The sequence below is a fragment of the Theropithecus gelada genome, chromosome 6 (assembly GCF_003255815.1).
Source record: "Theropithecus gelada isolate Dixy chromosome 6, Tgel_1.0, whole genome shotgun sequence".
In the NCBI taxonomy this organism is placed as follows: Eukaryota; Metazoa; Chordata; class Mammalia; order Primates; family Cercopithecidae; genus Theropithecus; species Theropithecus gelada.
The window spans coordinates 22,802,856-22,825,349 of NC_037673.1; the positions used below are offsets into that span (position 1 = coordinate 22,802,856).

General features: G+C 34.3%; 1 protein-coding gene across 4 annotated transcripts in view; it reads right to left on the reverse strand.

Annotated features, from left to right (window-relative positions):
• CDH12 (cadherin 12) overlaps nt 1-22,494 on the reverse strand; it is a 1,140,321-nt gene that overhangs the window by 1,083,072 nt on the left and 34,755 nt on the right. For 2 of the 4 annotated variants that reach the window (XM_025388391.1, XM_025388392.1), the window contains exon 2: nt 14,553-14,645. The exons of the other annotated variants lie outside the window; for them this stretch is intronic. The gene's annotated coding sequence lies outside the window, so the exon portion shown is untranslated. The remainder of the gene's footprint in view (nt 1-14,552; nt 14,646-22,494) is intronic. 4 annotated transcript variants of the gene reach the window in all.

The following is a 22,494-nucleotide window of genomic DNA, read 5'->3' on the forward strand; positions in this document are numbered from 1 at the left end:
GGAGGTGGATGACCAGTTTTGTTAGCACTGAAGAAGTATTTGAGTACCAGAAAAGAGTCCATTGGATTTTGAATGCTCACCATACTCAAAGCTCCATCAGAACAAAATGGCCAACATAATTCTGCACACAGGTTAATGTGCTTTGTGTCATGTGACCTGCCAACTCTGACTACAACTTAACTGGAGCGGAGTCTGGGTCCAGAGTCAAACAAGTCATCTGTACGATGATCTCCTTACCTACGACATGAGAAAGCTGTTCAATAATGAGACCAGCAGGTCCAGTCAGATTATCTGTTTTATTTTATTTTATTTTATTTTAAATGCAATATTCACAGAAACGAACCAAGATTTAGAGAGAATAGAAAAAAAATAGATACAGAAAAACAGAGACAAAGGAGTACTAGACTGATTAATGCCCCACCCTCTCCAATATACAAATGCAGAGGTGTCCATGTCCTAATCCCTGAAACCTGTGAATATATTATCTTACATGGCGAAAGGGATATTGCAGATGTGATTAAATTAAGGTACTAGCAGTGGAGAGATCATCCTGGATTATCCTAGTGGACTCCAAGGAATCATGAGCGTTCTAATAAAAGAAGACAACAGAGTCAAAGTAAGAGAGGAGCTATGAGCATGGAAGCAGAGATGGAGATGATGTTTTGATGTTTCCCATATAAACATCAAAGTGTTAAGTTAGAGCCTTCTGTGCTTAGTTAGTTTCATTTAATACAATGTCCTCTAGGTTTGTCCATGGTGTAAAAAATCACAGGAGTTTGTTTTTTATGGCTAAATACTATTCCATTGTGTATATGAACCACATTTTCAAAAATCTGTTCACTTATTGATGGACAAAGGTTGATTCCACATCTTGGCTATCGTGAAAGGTATTGCAATAAATATAGGAGTGCTGGTCTCTCTTTCGAATACTGATTTCATTTTCTTTGGATGTATACCCCAATATGAGATTACTGGATCATATGGTAGTTCTATTTTTAATTTTTTGAGGAACTTCCATTCTCTTGTCCATAATGGCTTTACTAATTTACAGTCTTACCAACAGTTCATGAATTTTGTTTCTTCATGTCCTTGACAGCATTTATCTCGTCTTTTTGATAATATCCATTCTAATTGGAGTAAGATGGTATTTCATTGTAGTTTTGATTTGCATTTCCTTTCTTATTAGGATGCTGAACATTTTTTTTCATATTCCTGTTTGACGTTTGTATGTCTTCTGTTGAAAAATGTCTGTTCAGATTTTTTATCTTAAATCCTTTGTTCTTTTTCATGATTTAATCTCACATAAAATAGTTAGAAATTATATCCTGGGAGAAAAAGCAAATTTCATGAAATAATACCATGATTTAAAACTGACTCTGTGTCTAATCTCACACATTGCAAAGAGTTAATAATGGGTGGTCTTATGCATGTCAAAAATAGAAAGCAGGGGAAGCCTAATGAAGAAGCAGGAGACTGTTTGCTGTAGACTGAATGTTTGTGTCACGCTCAAATTCCTATGTTGAAATTCTAACCCTTTAGTATTCAGAGGGGGGCCTTTGGGAGGTAAATGGATTATGAGGGTGGAGCCCCCATGAATGGGATCAGTGCCTTTATTTAAAAAAAAAAAAAAAAAAAAAAAAGGTCCAGAGAGCTCTCTTGCACTTGCTACCATGCGAAGACACAGTGAGAAGACAACCATCTATGAACCAGGGAACAGGCCCTCATCAGACACCAAAGCTGACAGCACCTTGGACTTCTCAGCCTTCAGAACGGTGAGAAATAACTTACTCTTGTTGGTAAGCTACCTAGTCTATGGCATTCTGTTATAGCTGCCTGAGCAGACTAAGAAACAATTCGGTGGTATCCTGGTGGCAATAGGTACTTTTCTTCGGGCAAGAAGCCCTTATTCTATACCAAGTGGCTTCTGAATCTAATAACTAATAATTGCATAAGTGAAATTAAGGACTTAGATATATTATAAATAAAATAAACTCCTAGAATCAGAACAAGAACAAGAGTAAGAAACAATAGATATTTGTAAGTAACCAGTAAAAGAAATTGAGAATTACCAAATTACCATCTATGTAGAAATAAAAGATTCTCAGCAATATGTATAATCAGAAAAGTTCCCTTTGCCTTAAATATTAGAGAAATTTACTATTTTACCTCGTTTAAATGGTAAATCTCAAGATTTTTTATTTGAATACAATTTCTAATAAGAAACGATCTGGCTTAAGATTTGGAATTCCTTACTATTTGCGTGACTTTTAGAAAATGTGGGTTTATATTCTCTCCTGTATAAAATACCAATAACAATAGCCCTGACTCATAGTGTTGCTTTTGAGGAATAAATAACCTAATGCATTTTGGTACAGTAACATAGTTATTGTTATTTCAGTGTTATTTCTTATTGAACAGTGAACATTTTCTCACCAGCTTTGTTTTGTCAGGAAGACTTAGGCAAACCAATGACAAAAGAAAGGAAATTTTTTTGCCCTCCTACTCTCCCCTATTTTGGCTCTAACTTAACACTTATATATTATTCTTATCCCCTCCCTCAAATAAATCCCACAGGTTGTCCTCAGTCTCACTTTATAATGTACTATCTAGTTCTGACTTCTTCAGGAAATTCAAACTTCTCACTCTACCATTTTGATATCAATTTGTCTATCCTGACTTCCCATTTCCTCTGAGGTTTATGACCTGATAATCAGTTTGAAAAAATGTCATTGGTAAATATAGGCTACTTAACAAAAAGTACAATAGTTTAAATACATGAACTTACTGGACTGCTTAAAATTCAAATTTATACAGACACATATTATCAGAGATATATTATACACAGTCACACTTATTTTTATCATACGAGTTTCCAAATCATAATCGTGATAAAATATCTGATACTAGCCTTAACCTGACAAAATGAACTCAAAAGCATTCATATATAATCCAATGAAAGATATATTTAGAAGTTAATTTTACAAGGTTATGCGTTGGTAGTTTTATATATTACATATGAATATTCTTACTTAATAATGGAAACCCTTTATCAAGTTAATTATAAGTGTAGTGTGTTTTCTAAATATTTTGTTTATTTTTTAGTGAAAAATGTCATAATGATTAAAACAAACTGTCTCCACTGGGTAAGGTGGCTCATGTCTGTAATCCCAGCACTTTTAGAGGCAGAGGTAGGCAGATCGCTTTGAGCCGAGGAGTTTGAGATTAGTCTGGACAACATGACAAGAAACCCCATCTATACTAAAAATACGAAAACTAGCTGGGTGTGGCAGTGCACACCTGTGGTTTCAGGTACTTGGGAGGCTGAAGTGGGAGGATGGCTTGAGCCTGGGAGAAAGAGGTTGAAATGAGTGGAGATCATGCTATTGCACACCAGGCTGGATGACAGAGCCAAATCCAGTCTCAAACAAACAAACAAACAAATGAAACCACAAAACAGAAACTGCCTCCATATGTGGAATCATTGAATCAGTACCTTCAGCATTTTTTTTCTCTCTGTGTAGAAAATAAATGTCTCAGAAGAACAGTATTTAGCCTTTGCTGAAGAATTTAGGATACATTTATAATATAAAGAGTATATATAAAGGGAACAGAATTATAGGAACATTAAAAATCATACAGTAATGAAATATGTTCTTTCTTAAACTGAATAGGTTATTTCATAGGTTGGTGATATAAATGAATTCTACATGATTTGCAATTTCTATCTTCATAATATATAGCCCTTTTCAATATTTTATTTAAAAACATGTTTTTATTAACTTGTTAGAGTTAATGGATTGGAAACTAATACACCAAAGTGAGCAGAGAAGAATAACTCTTAATTTTCAGCCAGTGATGATATTTCAGTGAGAGAACTTTTATATGTGACACTTTTTAAAAATACTTGTGCTCTCTAATTGACTTACTGGAATTTGAAGTAACCGTTTTATTGAAATCTCCAAAAGGTAATTATATGTATTTATCATAAAGTACTCAGTACTCCCCACATTCATTTAATGAATACTTATTGAACACTTTGAACACTTATGTTAAGAAATAGACATGTATACATATATATGCACACATTTTGAAATACAATATATTGATATTTACAACATACAAAACAACACACAAACACGTACACATATTAATAAGCACAATTTTTGCTCTTAAAGTTTTACAACTGGAAACTTAATAAAAATTATACAAACTAGGAGATTGCCTCATAATAAATAAATATTTTTGTGTTAGAAAATCTGAATGTAAATGGAGTTTTCAGAACTAAAAATATTTGAATGGATTTTATTTTCAGATACAGCACATACAGGGGCATTACGTGATGAGTGCTGGGAAAAGATCTAGGGAAAATGTTTTGGTAGTCACTGAGGAGGTAGTAGTTAATGCAATTGAGAGTATTCAAGGAATAAACATTGCCAGACAAGTTATAGACATGCTTTGTACATTGACATAAATACTATTATAAATGCAATTTCAATTTTGACTCATATATATTCCTGTTGTCACTAGTGTGGGGATATTACAGCAGCATCAGGAACAACAGCCATAAAATAATCTTGCTCAAACTAACTGGTTTCTTGGCTACGGGATGTTTTTTCTTACTGTTTATAACTGGAATCAGTTGAAGTTAGATTTCTCCTGTTTTTGATCTCCATAGATAATGCTTTTATAATATACATTTTTTAGGGCAGTTTTAGGTTCGCAGCAAAATTGAGAAGAATAGAGAGTTCTTACATACCCTTTACCTACTACTCCCACACATGTACAGTCTCCTCCATTATCAATATCCCCAAAAACAGTGGTACATTTGTTATAATTGATGAACTGCATTGACACAATCAAAGTTTATGGTTTACATTAGGGTTCACTCTTGGTGTTTTACATTCTATGAGTTTTGATAAATATTTAACATGTGTCTACAATCATAGTATCATACAAGCCATTTTCACTGCCCTAAAAATCCTCTGTATACCACCTTTTCATACCTCTCCCCTAATTGCTGGCAACCACTGAAATTTTTATTGTCTTGGAAATTTTGCTTTTTCCAGAATGTCATGTTTTCTAAGCCATACAATGTGTCAATATTTTAGATTGTCTTATTTTATGTAGCACTTTACATTTAGGGTTCCTCTTTGTCTTTTCATGGCTTGATAGATTATATTTTTTAGCATTGAATAATATTCCATTGTCTGGTTGTACTATAGTTTGTTTATCCATTTATCCACTGAAGGATGTCCTGGTTGCTTCTAAGCATTGGTAATTAGGAATAGAGCTGCCATAAAAAGCCATGTGCTGCTTGTTGTGTGGATATAAGTTTTCAACTCCTTTGGGTAAATACCAATAATTATGATTGGATCATATGGCAAGAGTAAGTTTAGTTTTTTAAGGAACTACTGCATTGTCTTCCAAAGTGGCTATACCATTTTACATTACCTCCAGCAATGAAGATTAGTTCCTGTGTCTTCATACATTAGCCAGCATTGGGTGGTGCCAGTGTTCCAGATTTTGGTCCTCTAGCAGGTGTGCAGTGGTTCCATAGACTTTTAGTTGAAAAGAATTCAGTACATCAGGAAATTAGGCTCTTGGGTAGCTCTTTAAGCCAAAGGTGTTACTAGCAATGCAGCCTTCATCAACTAAGCAAAATGCCAGTGTTGGGAAGCCTTGAAAGAGATTTTTTATGAGCTATTAAGGGCATCAACTTTTAAAAAGAGTTTTTTTGCCTTTTTAAGTCAGTGAATGTTTTACCATCTTAGATTGATTTTCAATTATCTTTGGTTTCCTCCAGCTGATGAATTTGTCTTTTAACATCCTACAATGTTGTTGATACAATGCTTCTATTTTTAATCTTAACAAACTTAACATTTCACTTTCTAATTAAAGTTTATATTTATAACCACCTTCCTCCTGTTTATTATATATATTTATTTTATCTATTCACTTTGTCTAATAGGGAGAACACATAAGATTTCAAATGTTTTATCTGTCTTCAAAAAGATGGGTGTTTCAAACACTAATGGCAGCTTTGTTTCTGTCCTCTATTTTTATTTTTCTCTGGTATCAGTACAGTGTTTAAATGTGCGTTTATTTTAATTCAGCTTGCTTGGGTCATTTTAAAATCAACTTCTAAAAAATTATTATTCATTTACTGTATCCTTACTTCCTCCTTCTCGTTTTCTTTACATTTTTATTCTGAGGTTTCTATTAAATGCATGTGGACCATCTAATACCATCCTTAATATCCCTTATACTTTTCACATGTCACTCTTACTAAATTGCATTACATGTGATTACCTAGAATTGTTTCTCCCAATTTACTGATGCTCTCTTCATCTATGTCTAATTTTGCTGGTCAAATAGAATATTAAATTCTAATTCCTAAGAATTAGTCATTGTTTCAAATTGCTTTATAGTAATAAATAATTAGACTTCCATTTGTTGGGTCAAGGACCCTCAGTCACCATAGGATATTGTCTCCTATCCTCATTTGCTTGTCATTTTAAATTGAAAGGCAGTATTTAGACAGATGTATTCTGCAGAAATTCCTAGTTGCCAGGTCGAGGCTTATATTTTCAAAGTGTCTTTTTAAATGCTTATAATACGCATGCCAGGAATACCATCGGTTCTGGATTAATTTTTTGTTAATTTCACCCAAGTGGCTAACAGACCAGGTAAGTAGTGTAAATGATAACCCCAAACACACAATAGGCACAAAGCCATAGTTTTTAAATCCTTAAGATAAACATTTTATTTTTTCTCTAAGCAATCTATGGAGAGCCAAGTTTGGAAATATGTTATATACACATTGAAAAAATTTATTTCTATTTCATATTTTTGTTTAATATAGAAGACGATTCAAAGATACACCTTCATATTCAGCTTGAAATTCATCATAAAGAACCGAAGTCTTGCACTTAAGTGGGCATTAAAGTCCGCTTAACCAAGCCTCTAGGTTGCATAGATGAATATTTCCTCTCAGATCCTCACTAAAGGAAGCCCAACATCAACTTTCCCACTTACTCTCTTGCGTGGCTTTTATCAATGGGAATGTATTTGCTCTCTCTCAAAATCTTTTCTGAACTCAAACAGTATTTTGTGTAAAATGACTGCGTTTATAAAAGTTTACAATAGGCATTATTTTCACATTAGTCTTCCACATTTCCAAAAATAGAAGTTGTAATTTAATCAAGAAACATTTTTGCAAATTTTACTTTTGTCAACTGTGCTGGAAAGGCCTACTACTATAATAAAAATATGCGTCATGAATTCAGTGAAATTTCTAAAAAAGGGGATAAGCAAGGAATCTCTTCTCTTTTTATTACTGAAATTACCCCAGAGTAGAGGGGCTGAAACTACAAGGATTACTGACAGATATAAAAATCATTTCAAAAGAAACCACAATACCATTCTCCTACTCTCAATTCCTACAATACACAAGTCATTAAAAGTCAGACTCCAAGTTTTTGGTCCCTAACTGCTGTGAGCTTTTAAGCCTCCTCCCTCCCATATTTTGCTTCTTCCCAACATCTGGTCAAACGGATAAGAAAACTATGATGTTCTCTCATTTAGCATCAGCTGGAAGTTCAAATAACACAAAAAATATAGTTCACCTTGGCCACACTTTTTCACATCTATAGAAAATTTATTCTCCTTTCCCTGCTCTCTCAAATCATTTTGGAAGTGCTTGGAAGCCTTCCTGCTCTCCCCAGAAAGCCTTATTATGTAAGTGGCAAGCCTTTTCAAATCACTTCCGTGTGCTGTGTGTGGTATCATGACATCAAAATCCAATCTAGGCTAGAAGTCTATGCAGTTTCTGTGGGGTAGCCGCAAAACAGCAGAATAGTTTTTTTGGTAAAACACAGTTTATAAGATGTAAACTTGCAATGATTTTGGAGTATTATTTAAGTTACTATGAGCCTATGTTTTTACAAAAAAAATCAAGAGCTACTGTTTAAAATATATTTAAATAAAAAATGAAAGATCTGCTTGCATATTTTGCACAATAAAGAAACTTATTAAAGAATAGAAATAGTAAAAAGTATTTTGTTATAGTTTTGAAGTTTACATGACATTTCAACTTTTTTTTTACATAACAAAGATTTTTTTTTGTCTATAGTATTTGGCGGCCACTAAATGGGAAGCAGAATAATGATAGTGAAGACCAGGGAATATAATATGATTTTCTCTACCTTTGAATTTGGATATATACACTGTTCCTATGTTTAATATCATTTCTCTACACTTGTATTAATAATGTTCCAAAGTTTTTATTTGCCCTCAAACCTATTTCTTTTTTTTTGAGGAAAGGACAAACAAAGCTGTTTGTTCTGACTGTGAGAGAGAGAAGGATGGGGGGAGATTTTAAGGAATTGGCTTATGTGAATGTGGGAGCTGCTAAATCCAAAATCTGTAGGGCAGTCAACAAGCCGGAAACCAAGAAAGGAAGTGATGCTGCAGTCATGAGTCTGAAATTCAATGACTCGAACAGGCTGAAACCTCTGGCAGCATTTGATGCCTCAGCCTTGAGGTAGATCACCTTCTCTGGGAAACTCGTTTTTGCTCTTAAAGCCTTTAAATGATTGGATGAGGGCTACGCACATTATCGATGGTAATCTTCTTTACTTAAAGTCAACTGATTGTATATCGTAATACCAGATCAACAAAATACCTTTGCAGCAACACATGATTAATTATTGATTATACAATGAGTTCCATTACTAGTACAACCTAGACAAGTTGACACATAAACCATCACAGATAGACTAAGATTAGGTACTACATAATTATGAAATTGTACATACACTATTTTAAGAGCCATTGAGTTTTAACTTCTTGAGTAAAGTAACTGTGGCTTTTATCTTTTCCCTTTGTTTTTAAAATCATACTGAACTTTAAAGGTCACCTAGAAACTGTTAAATATATCAAGCATGGGCAAGAATATGAAGCAGAAGGGATGCTATACTCTGCTGGTGGGAATGTAAAATGCTATAATGATTTTGGAAAAAATTTAATATTATCTGACACATTTGAAAACGTGCAAATCCGTGATGTAACAATTTTCATTTCTAGAGAATCCTTGCATATATATACTGTTTTATATCATTATCTTGGGAGACAAAAGGAAATAGAGCAAATATAAATGAAAATAAAATAGATATATGATAAAATACATATATACTTACATAATAAAATACTATGCAATATGAAGTTGAATGTTCTATGGTTTCCTGCATTGATGTGGCTGAACTCCGCCATCAGATTATTTGCAGAATGAACCCATTTAAACAAAAATTTCCACAAAATTACACATAACTTAAGAGTGAAATAAATACCTAAAGGAATTTAAAAAATAAGAATAATAATTACATCTAAAAGAGAGGATTATAATTCAATTGAGAAATAGTATATAAAAAGTGTAAACGGTATTGATTTTCTACCTTAAACCTGAGTTTGAGTATATGTTTGCTTAATTTGTGATCCTTATTATGTATATTACATATTATTGCTATATCCTTTTGGGTACAGTTAATATATTTCATAATAGTAATCATCAGACATTTAGCATTTAAGTTTATTTTACAAACCTTTTTCTTTCTTTTTATTATTATTATTTAATTTCTGGGGTACATGTGCAGAATGTACAGGTTTGTTACATAGGTATACATGTGCCATGGTGGTTTGCTGCAACCATCAACCTGTTATCTACATTAGGTATTTATCCTAATGCTCTCCCTCCCCTAGTCCCCCGCTCCTCGACAGGCCCCAGTGTGTGATGTTCCCCTCCCTATGTCCATGTGTTCTCATTGTTCAACTCCCACTTTTAAGTGAGAACATGTGGTGTTTGGTTTGCTGTTCTTGGGTTAGTCTGCTGAGAATGATGGTTTCCAGTTTCATCCATTCCCTGCAAAGGGCATGAACTAATCCTTTTTTATGGCTGCATAGTATTCCATGATGTATATGTGCCACATTTTCTTTTTCCAGTGTATCACTGATGAGCATTTGAGTTGGTTCCAAGTCTTTGCTATTGTGAATAATGCCACAGTAAACATACGTGCTCATGTGTCTTTATAGTAGAATGATTTATAATCCTTTGGGTATATACCCAGTAATGGGATTGTTGGGTCGAATGGTATTTCTGGTTCTAGATCTTTGAGGAATCGCCACACTGTCTTCCACAATGGTTGAACTAATTTACACTCCCATCAACAGTGTAAAAGCGTTCCTATTTCTCCACATCCTCTCCAGCATCTGTTGTTTCCTGACTTTTTAATGATTGCCATTATAACTGGCGTAAGATGGTATCTCATTGTAGTTTTGATTGGCATTTGTCTAATGACCAATGATGATCAGCTTTTTTTTTCATATGTTTGTTGGCTGCATAAGTGTCTTCTTTTGAGAAGTGCCTGTTCATATCCTTTGCCCACTTTTTGATGGGGTTGTTTGTTTTATTCTTGTAAATTTGTTTAAGTTCTTTGTAGATTCTGGCTATTAGCCCTTTGTCAGATGGATAGATTGCAAAAATTTTCTTCCATTCTGTAGGCTGCCTAGTAACTCTGATGATAGTTTCTTTTGCTGTGCAGAAGCTCTTTAGTTTAATTAGATCCCATTTTTCAGTTTTGGCTTTTGTTGTCATTACTTTTGGTGTTTTAGTTATGAAGTCTTTGCTCATGCCTATGTCCTGAATGGTATTGCCTATGTTTTCTTGTGGGGTTTTTATGGTTTTAGGCTTTTTCAAGATATGTAAGATGCTAAAGTAGATTTTGACTGAAGAGGACTGAACAAAATTATATATAGCAATATAATTCTAATTAGGTTAGATATTTACACAATTGTGGCATGCATATGGAATAATATTATAGTCAATATGTTAGAATTTTCAGTGATTATCTTTCAGGGATACGATGATAGATGGCATTTATATTATTTTATTTTCTGAAATTTCAGTTTCTTTTGAATGCATCCTGGCACATTACTGTTTATATATTTTTAGACTATTAATCCATATATCATACCCAATTAAACAAATCTCATATATAAGAAATAATAACAGAGGGAGCTTCTTTCGTGAACTACATGTTTAAAGCATAATAGACTAAAAGATACTACTCCATGTGCTGTATACAGTCATGTGCTGCTTAACGACAGAGCTATATTCTGAGAAATGCATCATTAGGCAATTTCATCATGATAGAAACATCATAGAATTTACTTACATGAATTTACATGGTATAGCCCTCTGCCTACCTAGGCTATGTGTTACAGCCTATTGCTCCTAGGCTGCAAACCTGTACAGCATGTTACTGTACTGAATACTGCAGACAATACTGTAATACAATGGTAAGTACTTGTGTATGTAAACATACCTAAACATAGAAAAGGCACAGCAAAAAAAGATTAAATATTGCACACCTGTATAGAGCACTCACAGTGAATGGAGCTTGCAGTTCCTGAAGTTGCTCTGGGTATCAGGAATGAATGATAAGTAAATGTGAAGGCCTGGGACATTACTGTATACTATATAGACTTTATAAACACTGTACACTTATGGGACATTCAATTTGTAAATAGAGACAAAAAATTAAATGTATAAAAAATAAAGTAATTGCGCTATGACATCATTGGATGATAGGATTTTTCAGCTTCATGATAATCTTATGGGACCACTGTCCTATATGTGATCCTTGTTGACCAAAATATTGTTATGCCATGCATGATTGCATTTACATGAAACAATTTTCAAAGAACTTATTTACATAAAAGATTACATAGAGTTTTTTAGTGAGATCTATATTATCTGAGGAATCAATTTGAACATTATTAGAATTAATTACACTCATGCTATCTACTCTGTATTTTCCCTATTTAAATACTTAATACTTTAATGATCACAATTAGATCAATGAATGCAGAGGTAAACAATGCTTTAGAGATCAAACTGCTTTACAATCTAGCTCGTGACACGCTATAATAAACTCAAATCATGTTTGATGAATAAGAAAGGTGAATGATATCCTTACAGTCCTTTTTCAGAGCAGATTTTAAATGCTCACTTTGTTGAAGATGAAAAAATAAGTCAAATGAGAATTTAATGGACGTACTGTAAAACCAAGTGGCCTGTTTTAGTGTAGATTTTATTACATTTTATGGAACTAGGAGTAAAGACAACAGTCTGCAATTTAACTATTTGTTCTAAATATCATAAACTTGCATAGATTTTCTTTTTTCTTTTCTTGTCCTTTTTTTTTTTTTTTTTTTTTGAGGTGGAGTCTCACTCTGTTGCCAGGCTGGAGAGTAGTGGCGCGATCTAGGATCTCGGCTCACTGCAATCTCTGCCTCCCGGGTCCAAGATATTCTCCTGCCTCAGTCTGTAGCTGAGACTACAGGCGTTGCCCCATCACTACAAGCTTTTTTTTTTTTTTTTTTTTTTTTTTTTTTTTTTTTTTTTTTTTTTTTAGTAGAGGTGTGGTTTCACCATGTTGGCCTGGATAGTCTCAATCTCTTGACCTTGTGATCTGCCCGCCTTGGCCTGACAAAGTGCTGGGATTACAGGGGTGTGCCACCATACCCGGCCAACTTACATAGATTTTCTAACAGCCAAGTCTTCAGAAAATATTCACTACCAGGTTGAGGGGCATATGCAATGTTTTGCTAATTCTTTTAAAGCAAGTAGCTGTATTTTGAGATAGGTTATAAAAGACCAGAAATGCCTAAATAATAATGAAAGATAAATTATTCAAAATCCGTTGATGGCAAAAAAAAAAAAAACAACAACAACTATGTAATAAAGTTAATTCTGACAATCCTACAGTTACATCATTTGAGTATTGAGACTGAAGTGACTAATTTTGAGTGTAGACTTTTAAATATATTAAAGAAATTTTAGTTATATTTTATTCATTAAGGCATGTAAATTGTCAGTTGCTGTTTTGAGAAAGTTATCACAACTTTATCTGTTTCTATCATGAGTTATGTGGTAGCAGACAAAAGCATATTTTTACTTATGAATATAGAATAATTTTATACTTATTCTCTGTCAAGTCTAACAATATAATCCAATATAAAATGCAAAATATAGGGATCTTATAAAGAACATATTCTGGAAATAAATATATATAAATAATATGACACCTAAAATATTAAACAAATTCAAATATAAGCATGCTTATCTGGATAAGAATACATAATATTTGAAAAAAATTAAATTGATTTATTTAGCAGACCAAATTTTAGAAGCTATAGTTCTACTTTACCAAAAAGAAAAAAGTTCGAGGGAAATATCTCATTAAAAACTGCAGAAGGTAGATATCATTTCAGGATTGATTATGATACTGGAGAAAAACAAAACCTGCTTTTTAAAGACAAAAACAATGCTTCTAAACACTTTAATAAGTTGGTGCCTTTTAATAGAGTAAGAGGAGAAAATATTTCTGTGAAATTATCAATAAAATATCTACAGTTCAAATGGTATAAAAATGTTATATGAAGAGTTTACCAAATAAATATACTAATTCAAGATTAATTCAAGATAATCTAGAATGTATCCTACCTTAAACTTCACACCACTGTATTTTAGTATTATAAAACTCATTTATATTGATAGATTGAATTAACACCTATGTTGTTTTTATTTTTTTATTTTTTTTATTTTTTATTTTTTTGAGACGGAGTCTCGCTCTGTGGCCCAGGCTGGAGTGCAGTGGCCGGATCTCAGCTCACTGCAAGCTCCGCCTCCCGGGTTCACGCCATTCTCCGGCCTCAGCCTCCCGAGTAGCTGGGACTACAGGCGCCCGCCACCTCGCCCGGCTAGTTTTTTGTATTTCTTAATAGAGACGGGGTTTCACCCTGTTAGCCAGGATGGTCTCGATCTCCTGACCTCGTGATCCGCCCGTCTCGGCCTCCCAAAGTGCTGGGATTACAGGCTTGAGCCACCGCGCCCGGCCTGTTTTTATTTTAAAACACTATATTTTATTCTCCTCTTTCTCTAAATAACAAAACCAAGGGAAACAAAATGAGGTTTCTTATTTCCCAAATCATTAGTTGTTATTTATACAATGACAACAGTAGAAAAAAAAAATGTTGAAGTACAAAGGAAATTAACTACCTTTGGGACAAGTTCCAGATTTTAGCGATGAGAAATTTTTAATAATCATTTTAGTATTTTATTCAACAAAGATGTACCAAGCACACCAAAAATCCACACTAATTCTGAGTATGCGTAAGTGGATAAAACATAGTCCTAAACAATAGGCAGCTTAAGGGCAAATTATGAAGATAAAAATGTAGAAATGTGTTGGGTTTGAATTGCCAGTTGTTAAAAAGATTGTTCGTTACGTGTTTTTCACATCATTTTTTTTTACTTTGATTTTCCAAGGTACACTTTTATTCTCCCAGTGAACATTAAAGTTGAAACAAACATTCAATGAATATTTCAATTTAATAAGGAAATGGAGTTATTCTTAGCAGCATTTGACCCTCTAAAACCTAGAGAAGGAGTGACAGAAGATGGTACCAATTAGAAATAAAAATGGGCCCCGCGCCTGTAATCCCAGCACTTTGGAAGGCTGAGGGGGAAGAATCGCTTGATGTCAGAAGTTAGAAACAAGCCTGGTAAACATAGTGAGACTTCATCTCTGTGAACAAATAAAAAACAAAATTAACCAGGCCGGTGGTGCACACATGTAGGTGTGTAGTCCCAGCTACTCAGAAGGCTAAAGCAGAGGATCACTTGAGCTGAGGGTGCAATGGGCTATGATCATACTCTACTCCAGCCTGGGCAACAGAGAGTAACACCTTATCTCAAAAAACAAAAACAAACAAATATATATGTGTATAACACTGTCCATCTAAATATCTATATGTATATATATTTGTAAATATATGCATATATATGTAAATATATGTGTATATGTGTAATATATATATACACACACATAGATATTTGGATGGACAGTCATAAAGTACAAAAACTGGGAGAGAGGAGAGATCACCGAATTTAGAGAAGAGGAAAGCCGAGGGCCATGGTCTTGGGATTTGACAGCGGTTAATCTTCTCTTCACTATTCTTGATCATTTGCATATCCCAAAATAAACAATATCATAGGCCACAGATGCCCTGTATGGAGATTGTGAGCAGAAAGAGAGAAGCTAGGCCTCTAAGCAGATTAGATGATATTCAGTGGCGGAAGTTTCTTTGTGAGCTGAGAGATCAATAGTCATACCACCCTTGTTCCTACAGGTGTATTACAATGATTTGCCCAGTGATAAAATGGAGGCATGTGTGAGGAACTCAATTGAAACAAAGATGGGAGTGGTTACTCCTACCTGGTAGAGATGAAGGATGTCAGGGATGGCTTAACAAAAGAAAATGTTTTCACTGTATTTTATGAATAGTTTGAGAAATGTTTATTTTAAAAGGAACTATTTTACTAAGACATGGGGATTGGGTAACCAGTTACATCAGGTAGTGCAGGATCCTCGGGCTAGTAAAAGCAGAACTGTGTAAACTGAAAGGGTAAGAGGAGAGAGAAATGGATAAAACTCAGAAGAGGGAAATTATGAAGTGGCTACTTGAATAAGACCAATGATTTCTACGGAAGGAATCACAGAAAGGAAAACTCCTTACCTATTGTCAGGCCTCTCCCTGGCCATATTTAATGAGAAGATTGAAGTCAGAGAAGACAGCTAGGGTGTTTACAGAGGTCAACCTTCTGAAATAACATGGCAGAGAAAAGTGGAGACTGGTTCTTAAGGGGCAAATAAAAAACACCTGTGCCAACCTCCTGTTGTTTTATTGGGCTGGATTTTAAAGGAATCTGAGTCTCATGTAGACTCAGCTTTCATCTGGATAATGAAGAGCTTAACTCTTTGTGGAACTGGACATATAAGATTATGAAATCGTGAAAATGTATCATATCCTCTATTAATTGTACATTTTAGGTGCTTTCAAGTATAGGGATTATACTTAAAAGCTGAGGCTCCCTGCTAAGCCTTCCAAAGTGCTGGGATTACAGGTGCTAGTATAAGGATTAACTATAAGAATTAGATGGGAATATATTTTTGGGGGGAAGGCATAATACTTGGTCATTGAGCCTCAGCCTACACAAGTGTGCACTACCGCCCTGTCCATCTCCTCTGCAAATGCATATGCTCCACTGTCCCGTTAGATATCATTAATAAAACACAAATTCCAAGATGAGACAATAAAGAATTCTAGATGGGATAGCAGAGCATTAAGCCAAGGACAGGTTCCCTTTTGAGGGTGAGGCCCTACGTAAGTTCACAGATTGCAAACCTGTGAAGCTGGCCCTGACAGTAGGTGACAGTGTCTGAGTCTGACAAGGAAAAAAGCAGGTCTTCCAAATCTATGTATATTCTCCAACTAAAACCTCATGTTTGGGGGTGTGGGAAAAGTGCAGCAAGGATTCAAAGAACTGGAGGTCTCAAGTAAGCTGAAGAACAGGCTCATAAGGGTCTGGCGAAAAGAAAAACCTCCACTGGTTACACTTTGTAGTATTTGACTACAAATCCTATGTGAGTCGGATTTAGATGTCATTATTTCAAAGAGAGTGTAGTAGAAGGTGAAGTCAAAACATGATTTGCGACTAGAGGCAATGGAGGGAAATACAGCAAAGATGACCACTGGTATTCAGGAAATGTGTGCAGTTGAGGAGGTTGGGGGACTGAGGATAGGCTGAAGAAATGATCACTATGCTGAGGAGAGGTGCAGAGGGGGTTACCATCAAGGCTGCTGAACTGATCTAGCTGGGAACTGGTTTAGGAACAGCAAAGAAGACAACAATTCAGGAGCCACATTTCTTTATAAATTAAGGAGTAGGTCCAGCTTTCAAATTCAGGTTGAGGAAAAAGAGCTCATAACCTACTGAAAAAAAATGTGTATAAGATTATAAATGACTAAATGCAGCTACTAGGATGTAAATAAAACCTCTTGGTTCTATGATCTGTGATCTGGGATAATTATTAGCCTAGATTATGAAGGACAACTAGAGGTGTGGTACCTTGGACAGATTCCAAATTTTAATTATGACCAGGAGGTGAAGTGCAAGTGTTTTGAGAGTTGCAGGTTTAGTAAAGTTAAATAATAAGTGCTGTATCTTGAAATACCCTACCTATCATATAGAACCTGTGGTATGAAAAGTTTTTCTTTCTTCTCATTTTATCACCATGAAAACTTACTTCTTCATCTCTGTGGTAAAAAAATACTACCATGCTCCATGATCTCACATCCTGATTTCCACACCTTTGGTGATCTCTTCCGAGTGAGGGCAGAGCAAGGATTTTGCTTTAGATACAGTACAGCAAAGGTGATGGGATGTCATTTCTGTGATAATGTTACATACAATTGTAAGCCATATTTCTGAGGAGATTTGCTCTCCCCTGTTGGCCTTTAGGAAGCTAAAAGTCATCTCGGGGAGGCTTACATGGCAAGAACCTGAGGGCAGACGCTAGGCAACCGCTCAACTGCAAAAAATTAAGCCCCTAAATTGAAGAGCCCACAAGGAACTGAATGATGCTAACCACATTATGAACTTAGAATTGGAATCTTCCCCAGTCGAGCCTCAGATGAGAATGAAGCTCTCACCAATACCTTGACTGCAGCTTTCTGACACTCTGGAGCAAAGGACCCAGCTATGTCGTGCCCTGACTCCTGACCCACAGAAATTGAGAGGCAATAACGTTGTATTGTTTTAACATGCTAAGTCCATGGTAACACTGCTAAGGGAAAATAGGCAATAATGATAACCTCAGAATGTCATTTTCCTAAATTATATGTTTGGCAAAAGTCTATTTTTTCACATTAAACTGTTTGCAGAGATAAAGAGGAATACTTGAGTATTTGTTGACTTAGTCATAGAAAATAAGGTATATCTGGAAATGAAGACATTTTCTTTTCTTACATAATCTAAGTACATTAAATATTATAAATGCTTGGCCCACAGAAAATACCAGATGGGAATCAAACCAGAGATTGCCCCGTCAGTCAACTTGAAATGCCAGAAATAAACATATGTTTTAGTCAACACATTTAAATGCCTTGCCTGCCTCACCAAGATAATTTGAATCTAAAATAAAATTTTTATAACAACTATATATTAAATGGACAAATAAAAATTTTGTGCTTGCTATTTCAATCATTGTAGGAACAAGGATAAAAACATTACACAAAGATTCATCAGCTTGATGAATCCTCTGCTTTGAATGGATGTCTCTGCTTTGACATTTATAGGACCATGCATAAATGCCATGCACATGTCCTAATTCATTGATCTTTTATTTAGAAAATAGTTTTATATTTCAATAGATGTAAAATCAAGCTATTCCTAAAGAATAACTTAGGGTAAATATAATCTGAAAAAAATGCTTTAAAGTTAATTTTTAGTTGTATTTGTAGCTAAGTATAATTATATTCAGCCATTTCTTCATGTGTTGTGCTTATTAATATGTTTTCAGAACATAGTTATTAACTGTTTTCAGATTTTTTTCACCTGGTTTAACTAAAGAAATGTACTATGTAATTTGGTAAGTCTAATTTTAAAACATTCTGTGCACCATGATTAATAGATCATTGAAATATTTAAGTAAAATAAAGAGTATGTATACATGAGTGGTATTGGTTAAAAAAGGAGTTTTTTTCTTAACAATAAGTAACATGAAAACTTTGACAAATTGTACATAATCTTCTTTCAATCTTCTTTCAGATGGCTTTAGAAGATAAAATAAAAGGATGAAGAAAGAAAATATTAGAAATGTCAAGCTTGTCAGAAAATATTAACTGTGTACCCAGTATTTGTGGCACAGAAGAGAGGATTCAACTTTTGCCTAAGAAGGAGAAAATAAAAGCCATCTCAAGAAAAATGAGTATTAGATCCTGGAATTAGTTGGCGACTAATTGTTCAGCAAAGAGGGGCCAAGATGTAAGTCATTACAAGTGAAGCAGGTTGCACAAAGAAAAAAAATATTATTCAAATAGTTGAATTTGGGCATATTTTGTACAGTAGAAGTTAAGTGGATTATTCTTTCTTTTGATGCTCTCCTATGTTTGTGTCTATTACCTGAGAGGCATGGAAAGCAGAGATGTAACAATGAATATTACTTATGAAATCTCTCCCTTTATGTAGACTACAGTAGAGAAAGGAGATAAAAATTCCAGCAAGTAATGGTAATAAAGAATAATGCCTATTAGAAAAGTGGAAATGGAGAGATCTATAGAAAAGGAATACATGGACCAAGCTTGGTGGCTCACACCTGAAATACCAGCACTTTGGGAGGCCAATGGGCAGCGGATAACCTGAGGTCAGGAGTTCGAGACCAGCCTGGCCAACATGGTGAAACCCCATCTCTACTAAAAATACAAAAATTACCCAAGCGTGGTGGTGGGCACCTGTAGTCCCTGCTACTCAGGATGCTGAGTAAGGAGAATCACTTGAACCTGGGAGATGCAGGTTGCAGTAAGCTGAGATCGTGCCACTGCACTCTAGCTTGGGCAACAGAAGGAGACGCCATCTCAAAAACAAACAAACAAAAAACAAAAAATACATGAAAACATACTATTGGTGAAAGAGAGTCTCTAAGGGGAAAATACATGTAAACTGCTACTTGAAAGAGAAAGAAGAAATTAAGTGGGTTATAACATTAGAAAGAAATTAATTTGGTTCTAGGTTTGAAAAAAAAGAAGGCAAATTGTGCAATGTGTTAAAAGACTTGAAGAAAGTACTGTGTGGCTAGAGCTTAGGGCAGGAAGGGCAATGACAATATCATCATTATGAATTCAGCGATTTTACTTGGCTCTTACCAGAACCAGAATATGTATAGCATAAAATCAGCTTTATTTTCGGGGCCAGACTTCAGCAAGTAAACTATTTTCCTCTCTTATTAACATTACTTGAAAGCTATTTCCTTATTTGAAAATTTGCTTCAATTATAAAACTTGAAAGAGGTTGATTTTTACTTCTTTGTGAAAAGTGGTTCTGTTGTTATCCCCAATAAACAGAGGAAAGAATTGAGACACTGGAAGTTAATCAACTTTCCAGAGGAATCCTGACATGATTCAAACCAAGGGCCAGTCCATAAAGCTTACAGGTCTATTTCTTCCTAGACTGCCAAATTTCTTTCTGCATCTCTATAATATCTCTAGCTAGATTTCTTCAATGCAGAGAGCTTGCCTAATCAATGAGACTGAAAAGGCAAATGGGAATATTTCAGCAAGCAGCCCAGTAAAGATCAATTTTCCAGTCTTGACATGAACCATACAGGAAAGGATCTACTTTTCTTGGATGACTAAAACAATTTAGCTACTATTGAGTAAAACCATTTACTTGCTGCCCTGCAAAAAAAAAAGATAAATTAACATATTACGTTTCCAACCACTTTTAGCATTGATTAGGTATGACCTATGACAGCAGATTGGGAACACTTTAGCTAATACAGCTATGGCAGAGCCTTCATTATTAGCCTGAGTCCCAGAATGAACTCATTTGGTCCAATCTAACCCACACATTAAGTCAGTGGGAGGTAAATTTCTGTGTGTCTATCCACTGATATTTGGGTAGAGGATTTTCTCTAACAGCAGCAAACTCATATAAAAAGCAAGCATATCTTTATGTATTTGCCACATACATAGGAGAGAAATAGAGATGATCAGTGATTCCTGAGGAAAACCCTTCCATAAAAAAATTGAATCATTTATTTTCTTCTGTCTTTTCAACATTACTGCTTAGAACAGCACACTTTTCAAATTAAAATTCTCTAACTCACATCTAAATTGATCTCCCCCTACCTCTCAATAGCTTCTCCTTAGGGTGATCGCTAAAGAAAATGCTATTACTAGTAGTAATATTTCTGCTCAGGTTTCCAAATGTATTTTATTCATATTAGAAACGTATCCATATCTAATCATCAAATTATTCAAGGTGTGGTTTTAGTCTTTAACATATACAATGTAGAAAATTTGTCAGAATCATGAATGTACTTTATTAAAAAATTGTGTGTTTCTCACATTATTTACTATATAAAATTGTTTAAAAATGATATTGTTTGAAAGATCATATATTTTCTTCAAATTCATCAGATACACCAATAGCATCAAACTAAAAATTTTAATAATTTTACTTACAAATATTTAAATTACATGAAAAGGTAATTAAAACATCTGTTGATTATAAAAATATAGATTGCAAATAATTGCCAGTTAAATTTTAATGTAGTTTGTTATATATAATTGTATAACTGATAATTATAGTTACACACATATTCATTTAATTTCTATACTGAGCTATATCGATTTAATTACTTGGCTGATTTATCTTTGACTCTATTCAAAAATCTATCCAATCTTGACTTTTAAATTCGTTCATTGGAAAGAACAGAAAAACGATGCATCATAATTTCAATATAATTCCTTATTTTTATTCAGGCCAATAATTATTTGACTAATAGGCAAGAACTGTTAAAAGTAAACGGCTTGATGCCTCTAAGAATCCCCAGCACATTCTGTAGGGAGGCAATACTGGCCATACAACTCTTTTACTTTCAAAAAAGAATTGTAAAGTATAAATTTAGTATTCTCAAATTTTTGGATTGTTCATCTTAATTTTATTTTAGGCACGCTGTTAGTTATATCCCAAGTAAACCCTAAAATAGATTTTGTGAACCATGAAAAAGTGGAGGGGTTGTGTAGTGTGTGGGTCGTACTTAAAAATAGAGTATAAAAATCAAACTGCAGCAAAGCATGGCATACATTCAACAATGCCTTGTAAAGATCAGGAAGCCAGATCATAATCAAAGACCTTCTGCAAATACCAGTTTGTCCTGTCCAATATGGTTGATTTTCAAATAGAGTAGTCATTGCTGTCTTGGTGAGGCTTTAAGTACACACTACAAAGGAAGCCATACAAGACACTACAAAGTCCAGACCTGGCATCTCTTTCTCATTATCTCACATCCTAGACAGCTCTACTTTTCTGTCAGATTTTGCTCTATCATGCTTTTCACTACCAAATGGTTTCGTTTGTTTCACATGGTGTATTATACATCACAGCTTTCCCTCCACCCACTATTTCTGCCATTCATTCATTCTCATCTTCCTCTATCCCTTTCATTTGCTTCCGAGAAATTTTCTTTATTAAAACTGTGTGCTTAATTTCCCTAGGCTTTATATCACTGTGTATGTATGTACATACGTGTGTGTGTGTGTGGATGTTATAGTCTGTTTGCTTATTCCTCAAGATGGTGGCATGAAGAGGGACAAGCAAAGACATCATCTGACATAAAGGATGTTTAAAAATCTAAATATGTAAAACAATGATTCTGCTTAAGTATGTCATACTTTAACTTACAAAAATTAAGCATTTCAATGATTTTAATAGTTGGAGAGAGATTAAGCAAGGCTGACCAAGTAAGTATAGTATCTTTTTGCCACCAGAGATTTAATCACAGGCAATAGGTAAGTGAGGTTTTAAAGTAC